This window comes from Peromyscus maniculatus, chromosome 1, assembly GCF_049852395.1.
Source record: "Peromyscus maniculatus bairdii isolate BWxNUB_F1_BW_parent chromosome 1, HU_Pman_BW_mat_3.1, whole genome shotgun sequence".
Taxonomy (NCBI): domain Eukaryota; kingdom Metazoa; phylum Chordata; class Mammalia; order Rodentia; family Cricetidae; genus Peromyscus; species Peromyscus maniculatus.
Window position 1 is genome coordinate 210,456,112 of NC_134852.1, and position 10,463 is coordinate 210,466,574.

The 10,463-nt window shown below is 53.0% G+C and overlaps 1 protein-coding gene and 1 long non-coding RNA gene across 8 annotated transcripts in view; one reads left to right on the plus strand and one right to left on the minus strand.

Annotated features, from left to right (window-relative positions):
• Ablim1 (actin binding LIM protein 1) overlaps positions 1 to 10,463 on the minus strand; it is a 314,113-nt gene that overhangs the window by 148,646 nt on the left and 155,004 nt on the right. Inside the window, exon 1 of one of the 7 annotated variants that reach the window (XM_076563384.1) lies at positions 3,849 to 4,072. The exons of the other annotated variants lie outside the window; for them this stretch is intronic. The gene's annotated coding sequence lies outside the window, so the exon portion shown is untranslated. Of the gene's footprint in view, positions 1 to 3,848; positions 4,073 to 10,463 lie in introns of those variants that run through there. 7 annotated transcript variants of the gene reach the window in all.
• Positions 8,503 to 10,463, plus strand: part of LOC143271188 (uncharacterized) — a 4,318-nt gene continuing 2,357 nt past the window's right edge. The window contains exon 1 of the long non-coding RNA XR_013048412.1: positions 8,503 to 9,017. This is a non-coding gene — a long non-coding RNA (uncharacterized LOC143271188). The remainder of the gene's footprint in view (positions 9,018 to 10,463) is intronic.

The window sequence follows — 10,463 nt, forward strand, 5'->3', positions numbered from 1 at the left end:
GAGGGGTTGGAGGGAGGGAAAGAAGGGGGATGAGATGTGATTATGATGTCAAAAAAATTAAAATTAAAAACACTGAGCAACATGGGCCTTAGTTAAGGATGTTAGGAATATTGCCTGGCTTATTATAACAAATGAAATTATAGTTATATATTAGTAATGAGGAGACCTATATGTCAGGCATGGAGCTTGCTGCATTATTTCTCAATTTCTGTATTCCAAAGAAAATTGTTTTAAAGTAAAGCTTATAAAAGAACAAAAACAAAACAACTACAGAAAACCCCCGGTAGCTCTCCAGGTCACCACATATCAAGCTCAAGGCTCTCTGTAGAGACACCAGAAACAGTAATGTTTGAGATTTCTAAAATGGTGTGAGTTCAGCTGAGGAGCTCTGAGCTCAGGCAGTCTTCAGAGACTGGGCGCTGGAATATTACTAACACCCAAGTCTCTCTGGAGGGGGACTGAGGGCCACTGCCTGACCTCACCGTAGCGTTTCCCCTAAGGCCTCCGCTTACTCTGCACACCCTGCTTAAATGATCCCTGTTTGTGCCATCTCTCCAAGTCTACCCTGACAAGGTCCAGTCCAGGACCACCCCGGGTTCTGTCACAGCTCTGAGCTTCTGAGATGGCGTAAATGGGTCAGAGGTCTCCTTTACCATATCCTTGCCCCCCACCCAATTCCAGCTCAGAACAAAAAAAGGGGTCACTATATTGGGGGTCTTGGGAACTGCAATCTGAGACATGTTAGCTCAGAATGTGAATCAGCATTCAGGAGGCAAGAGGCAAGCACTCCCAGTGAAGATTCCTTTGTGAGGAAACTGCTGTCAGAGTTAAAGCCGGGCACTGTGTGGCTGGGGTCATGTGACCCACAGAACATAAAGAGTGGTAAAATGCTAAAACAGGAGTCGGAAGCCTCTGGATCTCTGGGCACACGTGACCATCTGTTCTAACTGCCAACAATCAATAAGTGAGGCCAACAGCTCACGCCCTGGCTGCAGCTGGACTCACAGCCAGAAGGACACACAAGCCCAGCCTCCTGATGGCTTCTCCATTTCATTTGTATGTATCCAGATGTGTGCATGGTCTGTGCAGGTGCACATGTGGAGAAGACAACCTCCGGTCACTCCCGAGGCTCTGTCTACCTTCGCTGCTGCTGTTCTTTGCAACAGGGTCTCTCCGGAGCCTAGAACACACCGCACAGGCTGTGTAAGCCACCGAGCCCCGGGATCCAACTTTAACTGCTGCCCCAGTCGCCACACCTGGCTTTCCCTTTCTTGTCAACACTGGATCTGGAGACCGGTCTCAGGTCTTCAGGCTTGCAAGACAAGCCCTTTTCCAAATTCGCTACCTCATCAGGCCTCCAAGTCCATCTAAAAACGCTTTTCAGTGTTGCTGGCAACATAATTCCCTTTTATTTACATATTCCCAAACACTGAGTATGGACCACCACTGTCTTGGCTGTTTTTGTCAACTGGATACAAACCTGGACATATCTGGGACGAGGGCATTCTAACTGGGAAAACGCCCCTGAGATTGACCTGTAGGCAAGTCTGTGAAGTACTGCCCAGCTCACTGTGGATGGTACCATCCCCTCTGCCCTCACCCAAGGCAGGTGGTCCTGGGGTATATAAGCAAGCAAGCTAAACAAGCCATGTGGAACAAGCCCATAAGCAGCATTCCTCTGTGGTCTCTAATTCAGTTCCTGCCTCCATTTATCTTAGTTATGGACTATTACCAGGAAGTGTAAGATGAAATTAACCCTTTCCTCCCCAAGTTGATTTTGATCATGGTACTTTATCTCAGCAATAGAAACCCTAACCAAGATACCACCGAGCACCAACTTCTTCCTGCTCTGTGTTGGCATCAATCCTATCCCCACACAGCCTAAAGCTCCATGGTCAGTTCCCACACAGCACGTGAATATTTCTGATGTCAAATGTAAAACCAGCTGAGTTCTCTCCTCTGTGCTTCTCTGTCTGGTTCCGGGTCAGGGAATCCAGGGTTACTATTCAATACCATGACTAGGGCATCTCTCATGTGACCGAACTTCTGGTATGGCAAACAAGTAACTTAGGAAGTACTACTACAGGGGAAAGCATTAGGAGCTAAGTCCAATTCCCAGAACCCACGGAGAGGGCATGGGAGAAGCAATATGGCAGCTTAGACTTATGATCCAGCGCTGGACAGGTGGAGCCAGGAGGATTCCCGTGGGGCCTGCCAAACTGTGAATTCCAGGTAAAAATCAGAAACCTCATCTCAAAAATAAGGCGGGACAGTGTCCGAGGAAGATATGACAACTAAAGATGCCCTTTGAGCTCCATACATTTGCACACACATGCACCCCCACACGTGAACACACACACACACACAAGAACACTAGTAAATGCTATTACAGGTGACATTTACTGAACACTTACTATGCTCCAGGCATACTGTCCTGGTATGCCAATCACAGACAACCCTTCCCACAGATGCCTTATGGGATACTGTTTTCCATTTTTGTTTTGCAGGGAAGGAAACCCAGGCAAGAAAAGTCGAACACCTTGTGCAGGATCACATCTAACCGTCTATTCCAAAGTGCACACTTGGGAACCATGGGAGGACTGGGATTTCCACAGGAAAATCTTATCCAGCAGAGAAGGAAGTGGAGCTGGCGCAGCAAGCCTCTCTAGATCCTGATTAGCAGAAGAGAGGACCCCCGCTGCACTGGACAGGGGCGCCTGCTCTAAATAAGAGTCATGAGCAATCGATGGTGGGGGGCTCTTCAGGCTGAGAGCTGCTCCACTGTCTATGTGGAACGATCGGCCAGGAAAGGCGACAGCCAGGAGGCGCTGCCCGCCGCCCAGACGCACAATCCTCAGCACCCACGCGAGAAGCCTGGTATGGCCATGCTTGTACCTGTAATCCGAGTGCTGTAAGGAACAGAGGTCACTGGGGCTTCCCAGCCAGCTAGTCTAGCACAAACAGTGACCTCCAGACTCCGTGAGAGACCCTGCCTCGTGGGAACAAGAGGGACCATGACACACACACACACACACACACACACACACACACACACACACACACACACACTCTGCTTGAAGACAGGACTTCTATTCCCTTGGGAGTCTGTGCTGGAGCCCCGGCTTCGTTACCTAGCCGGCTTTCCCGGCTTCTGCCACCTCCTGAGCACACACCCTAGCGTTGTGCTCTCTCCCACCTCCCACCTCCCTTTCTTTGTGCTAGAGCAGCCCAGGAAACAAGAAATGCAAGCGGTTAATAAATGCGCAGTGTGCTTAATTTGCAGTTTACGGCAGCTCATTTCCTGCTGCGGCAAGTGGTGGTTACCAGAAGCTACACACGAGGTTACCCTGTCATTATGGTCCAAAACCAGCCTTCTCTTGAATCGGCCTCCACAACCTCACTTTCTGATACCTCGTGAGTGTGGTAATTGGGGTTATTACTCGGCACAAACAGTCCCGCAGGCGGGCTCTGTTCTCGTCTACCTGCTCCACTTGTGGCTTTCTAATGGGAAGCGTCCCCATCCCCAGTTTGCCTTTTCTGTAGCAACCTGCTCAGCCCTCTGCTGGGCTCCTGATAGCAGAAACCACCCAGGCTCAAATCCAGTTAATCTGATTCCCCTCAAGGTGAGGAGGCCCGGAGATTACCATCATACAGCCGGCCAATTTCCCCAGGTGACTCACGCCACGTGTTTGCTCTCTGGGCTCCACTGGCCTGCTGTACAAGGTGGGTCTCAGAAAGAATCTGACATCAGCGGAGCCTTCAAAGAGTGACTTCCTGGACACCCTGATTGCCATGACTCACCAGGCCAACACTCTCCTGTGACCTCTCTCTGGCTGCTGGAATTTTACCTTATGGTACAGTCAGAATGGGTAAGTCCCAAGGGTCTCTGGCAGGATCAGGATGGACTCGGCTCTGGAAACTGAGGGACCTGACTCCAGCCCTTCCTTTTTCTGTCACGTACCTCAGGCCCCAGGGTGGCAGGTGAGACTATGCAGAGAACATTCCCTCCTGGCATAGCCTGGCACCAAAGCCTGTGTCAGCTGAAAGTCACAAGGGACAGCCAGGAACCTAGAGAGGCAGGAAGGTCTGAAATATGACAGAAACACCTTCTGGAATTTTATAGAACTTTTAAGGCCACCTGGAGACCTCAAATGGTCTCTGCACCAGAAATTCCTCTTAGAACTGGATCAAATCAAACCCTCGTGGCAGATCACTGCCTCTTAACGGACTGGGACAGAGCCAGGGCCACCCTGATTGTGAGGTGGGAAGGGGATTCCATGTCATTTGAGCTATCTGTGGGAATGAGAGTCAAGAGGAGGTCAGGGTTGAGCAGCCCTCGGCTGAGAATTCCACCATGGCCTCCCACCCCCTAATCCCAAACCCAGGCCCCTTCGAGGGGTTAAACAAGGAAGTGTGAAGGTCTAAAGTGTGGACTGGAATGTCCCTGCCGGACAAACACACCTGTCACAGCCACAGAGAGCCCCCAACTGTCTTGGCTTGGCTTTTTGACTGCTTCTTTTTATGTTCTAAGACACACTTGGAGTCATTAACCAGCTAACTACGTGTTCCAGACTCGCTTGTGGGATGGTCAGTGTCTGCACAGCATGTCACGCTATACAAGAGTTGCCAAAAGTTACAACTACCTGTGCTTCAGCAGCCCTACCCTGCCCATTAGGAAACAGCCTCCCAGAGGCGACGGTTTGCTCCAGCAGTGGAGACTCTAGGACAGCTTGTTATGCAGCCACGGCCTTACTGGCAGCTTCAAGGTTGCTAAGGTGGAGGTATCTAGACCATGGGAACTGACACATTTTACAAATCGCTGTCTTCCCCTGTGACCGCTGGAAAGCTGACATTTACCTGTGCACCACTATCCCCAGGTCACATTGCCAGCAGACAACAGAGTGAGGCTCCTGTTTGTAAGCTGTAGTACAGGCATTGGAACCTTCCCCAAAAAGGCTTTCCCTCTCCTTCTCTGGGAACAGTATTCAAACCCACTCTCCTGGTGCGGTGCTCTAGTGTCTCCACCCACACAAGGAGACAAAAGCCCCAGGTTTACAGGTGCCCGGCTGCTGCTGCGTCAGGCAAGCTGCAGCTTCTAAAACTGCCCTCACTCCTGGCTCCTCCCAGACCTGAAGTTCAGCCTCTTCAGGCTTTCAGTATGACATAACTTTGCAGGGTGTGGCCTTTGCAAGCAAAGGCAAACACATAATCCACACCTGTCACCTTGCAAGGCATTCTATTCATCCAGGTGACAGACAGCATTAACCTTCGTGACTCCTTCATTTTCTTATTTCACTGAGAGCGTTCATCTCTGCTCCCGTGGAAGGGAAGTGGTTGTTATCTCCTGGACAAACACTGGTGTAAAGAACTAGAAGCTAAGGTCCTCATTTGCATCTTGAGATGAGGGGTGTAATGAGTGAATAGTCTGGTCCCCGCTACAGAGCATCAGTTCACACCACAAATGAAGTGGGAGACCCTGGGCTACAATCCGGGAATGTGGTGAGGGCTGGGAGGTGGCCGCCCAGGGTTAGCCGGGTTGACGCCATTCCGAGCTCTGCTCCTCGTGAGGCTGTGACTGAACAGGCTGCCTTTTGTCTCTCAGCCTCTGTTTCCTCCTCTGTACAATGGAACTGAGTCTTACCTTGTCACTCGGGACAGCCTGTGAGTGGAATGAATACCAATGGCAGAAGAGACAGAAGCAGAGGCCATGTCTGTCTCTGCGTGCTTCAGTGTGGGAGAGTCTTGGGTCCTAGTTTAAGGCCCCTGGTCACAGAATGTCCACACACCACCCGAATCAGCTATGTTGGATGTCGGGTTCTAGTGTCATCTGACTTTCAGAGACAGGTGCCTGCTTTTTCTCTGGAGAGTCCATGTCACCCAAGGGTCTACCAGCTCTGAGCCCCCATCGGCCTGCCATAGTGCAGAGGCAGCAGTCCTGGTTTTAATCCTTCCAGTGAGACAAACTTGGCTATCATACAACACATCCATTAAAGTGTGCAATTCGATAAGCCTTGTATATTTGCCGAGTTCTGCAGTGATCACCACTATGTAGTGTGTGTGTGTGTGTGTGTGTGATAGAGAGAGGAGAGAGAAAGAGAGAGAGATAATCTTGGGTGTCATCCCTCAGGCATCATCCATAGCTCTTTAGTATCAGGGTCTCTCACAGGTAAGGAATGTGCCAGGTCAGCTGGGCTGGCTCACCAGGGAATGCCCAGGGAGTACTCTACCACACCCAGCTTTTATTTTAGGTAGGGCCTGGGGATGGAACTTGGGTCCTTGTGTTTGCAAGGCGAGCACTGTACCGGCCGAGCCATCTCCCCAGCTTCCACCACCATCTGATCTGAAACATAGTCATGGCCGGAGAAAGAAATCCTCCTGTATGTAGTCATGCTTCCCTCTGCTCAGTCCAAGGCTGCTGCTCACGTAGACTTCAAACAAAGCATCGGTTTTGTTAGTACCCTTTAGTGTCTTCTCCTACCCATTTGCATGGCAATGAGAAGGAGCCACTGTACCCACATGGACAGGAACCACCCAAACTTCAAAACCTTCCCCATCAACACAACCCCACCCAACAAGGGTCCTCACCTTATCCCTGCCACCCCTTAGGAAGGAGCCTGTAAAGAAGCTAGATGTAAGAATTTGAAAGAGAGCCGCCAGACCAGGCTATGCCTCACGTGGGAATTTTCACAAACACAAACTTTCTTGGAAGAATGCCAACCCTAGCATCAGCCACCAAAGGTTGGCCAGAGATAAAACACAATTAAAACACAACAGGATGTGTGAATAGGTGATTGGGTGCTTGTGGTGATAGTTTATCTGTGTACCCCAATAAAGTTTATCTGAGGATCAGAGGAAAAAACCAGCCACTATATTAAACATAGAAGTCAGGCAATGGTAGCACACCTTTAATCCTATCACTTGGAAAGCAGAGATCCAGACGGATCTCTGTGAGTTCAAGGCTACACTGGGAACAGAGCCAGGCATGATGGTACACACTTTTAATCCTAGTATTAACAATAAAGGTCTGGAGGTCTGTATAGACAGACAGGAAGTGACAGAGCTGGGCAATGAAGAGGAAATGATGTAGCTGGGCAGAAAGAGGAAATAAGATGGTAGAACAGAAAGGCATATAGATGTGGGTATACAGGAAGTAGGTCTCTATGGCTAAGGATCTCCAAGTGGTGAGAACGTGGCTGGCTTCTTTCTGCTTTTCTGATCTCTTGGTTTTAGCCCCAATATCTAGCTCCAGGTTTTTTATTAATAAGACTGTTTAGCAATTTGTCTTATGTGGTGCCCAATATAGAGCCAAGCCACATGGCTCAATATAGATAAGAATTATGGGTTAATTTAAGTGTAAGAGCTAGTCACTAATAAGCTTGAGCTAATGGCCAAGCAGTTATTAATTAACATAAACCTCTGAATGATTATTTTATAAGTGGCTGCGGGACCATGGGACTGGGCTAGACCACATGGGGCTGGGCTAGACCACATGGGGCTGGGCGGGACTGGAGAAACCTTCCAGCTATAGATGCTAACACAACAGGGTGTGTGGATAGGGGATTGGTGCTTACAAAACTCATGTACTTAGAGGGGTTTAAGACACATTTTTGAAAACTCACGGAGGTTGTATCTTGAAACAACAGACTTTCCTGACCCACATGGCTGTCAGCTCCATCTGAGCCACCGTTCCTGTGAAGTCGGCATGCTCCCAAATCAAACTACGTTCTTTCCCCGCCACACAGAGATGACTAGAGTCATCAAAATGCTGCCTGAAGGATGCGGGCACTGAGACCCAACAGGTAAAAGTCACCCAGGAGTCCAATCAGTGAGCAGTAGGACATGTTGGCCACAGTGAACCAACTCCTGTGGGCCTGTGGTATCTTGGCATGCTCAGGATGACAAGCCTTGCTTTCCTGGAGACAAAGTACAGACATGGAGGAAACGGGTGGGCCTTTCCCTGGACATGGCTCCGCTTGGCTCCCTCCAATGATAAGAAGCCACTCTTGGGCTCAGGCTGCAAAAGTCCCAGTTCCGTTTGGATCCTGTTGTATGTCACAGGAGTGATGACAGATATGCCCTGACCCCCAAGGAATGGCCAAGCCTTTCCTGCTACATGGGAGGTCTTGCTAGGACCTCGCCTCTCTCAGACATTCCTGAGGGAAGAGGAGCACTCTCTCCAAAGCTCCCAGGAAAACCCTGATATGTCAAAACGTGAGTGCTAGATGAGGAAGTGAAGAGCGGAGCCATGGCTGGGTGATACTGTGCTTCACTGAGGAGCCATGCCCTAATTAGGACAGTGATACATTAAAAGTCTTGCTGAGACTTTAATAGTTCCAAGTGAAAAGCCACAGATTTAATAGAAATGTACACCTAGTGGCTCTAAAACAGGAACACCCAGGGTGGAGACATGCTTGTCCAAAGGAGAACCTTACTTGGTTTTCATCCAATAAAACTTGCTTGGTGGGCTCAGCTTTCAGGCTGTAAAGTGCTTCTCCAGTGAAAGATCCCAGCATACTAGCTTAGCCTAACGCCATTTCAAGTAAGGTCTGAAAAGCGCAGGGTGTCTACAGCCGGCCTCCTGGCCCCAGAAAAGGGTACTAAAGGTCAGAAAAACAACTTGGAGCCAGGCAGCAGGCGTGTCAAGCTCGGGGAAAAACCACGAGCTGCCCTAAGTTTGAACCCGGCCTCATTTGAATCGTCCAATCAGAGCCCTGTAAACCATGAGTTGCCCTGAGTTTGAACCCGCCCTCCTCGTGCTCCTGCTGCCCGACCCTATAAAAACCCTCCGCTCCAGCCCGGGGGCGCGCCAGTCTCTTGAGCTTCTTGAGGGACTGTGTTGCCCCGGGTACCCGTGTTCCTGAATAAAGCCTCTTGCTGTTTGCATCTGACTTGTGGTCTCGTGTGATCTCTGGGCGAGGGTCTCTCCAGAGGGAAGACTGCCTTCGGGGGTCTTTCATTTGGGGGCTCGTCCGGGATCTGAGACCCCCACCTCGGGACCACCGACCCACTGTCAGGAGGTAAGCCGGCCTTGGTGTATGTCGTTTCTGTCCTGTCAGAGTGTTGTCTGTTTGCGCGCCTGAATCGGTCTGGAGTCAGTGGGGCTGAAGGAGCTGACGAGCTCGGACTTCGCCACTGCGACCCTGGAAGACGTTCCACGGGTCTCTGAAGTCCCCTTCGGGGGCACGGGAAGTCCCCTTCGGGGGCACGGGAAGTCCCCTTCGGGGGCACGGGAAGTGTTGTCGGTTTGTCTAAGTGTTGAATGTTGTCTGTTTGCGCGCCGGAATCGGTCTGGAGTCAGTGGGGCTGAAGGAGCTGACGAGCTCGGACTTCGCCACTGCGACCATGGAAGACGTTCCACGGGTCTCTGAAGTCCCCTTCTGGGGCACGGGAAGTCCCCTTCGGGGGCACGGGAAGTCCCCTTCGGGGGCACGGGAAGTCCCCTCTGGGGCACGGTTTTTCGGGGCCACCCCCGTATCAGAAGGATACGTGGTGCTGGCAGGGGACGGAGAATTCAAACACTCCGTGTCCCCATCTGAGTTTTTGCTTTCGGTTTACACCGGAGCCGCGCAGCGAAACTGTTTCTTGTTTGTGGTGTCGGTTTGTTTTGCGTTCTGTGTCTAATCCTTCTCCATCCAGGCGCGGCGCCTCCTGTCACGGCGCCGGCCGCGATCCCGGCGGCTGCGCTTGCGGCGCCTCCTGTCAAAGCGCCGGCCGCGACCACCTCAGCGGCTGCGCTTGCGGCGCCTCCTGTCAAAGCGCCAGCCGCGATCCCGGCGGCTGCGCTCGCGGCGCCTCCTGTCATGGCGCCGGCCGCGATCCCGGCGGCTGCGCTCGCGGCGCCTCCTGTCATGGCGCCGGCCGCGATCCCGGCGGCTGCGCTCGCGGCGCCTCCTGTCATAGCGCCAGCCGCGATCCCGGCGGCTGCGCTCGCGGCGCCTCCTGTCATGGCGCCGGCCGCGATCCCGGCGGCTGCGCTCCTGGCGCCTCCCGTCACGGCGCCGGCCGCGATCCCGGCGGCTGCGCTCGCGGCGCCTCCTGTCATGGCGCCGGCCGCGACCACCTCAGCGGCTGCGCTCGCGGCGCCTCCTGTCACGGCGCCGGCCGCGACCACCTCAGCGGCTGCGCTCGCGGCGCCTCCTGTCACGGCGCCGGCCGCAACCCCGGCGGCTGCGCTCGCGGCGCCTCCTGTCACGGCGCCAGCCGCGACCCCGGCTGCTGCGCTCGCGGCGCCTCCTGTCATGGCGCCGGCCGCGACCCCGGCGGCTGCGCTCGCGGCGCCTCCTGTCACGGCGCCAGCCGCGACCACCTCAGCGGCTGCGCTCGCGGCGCCTCCTGTCACGGCGCCGGCCGCAACCCCGGCGGCTGCGCTCACGGCGCCTCCTGTCACGGCGCCAGCCGCGATCCCGGCGGCTGCGCTCGCGGCGCCTCCTGTCAAAGCGCCGGCCGCGACCCCCGGCGGCGGC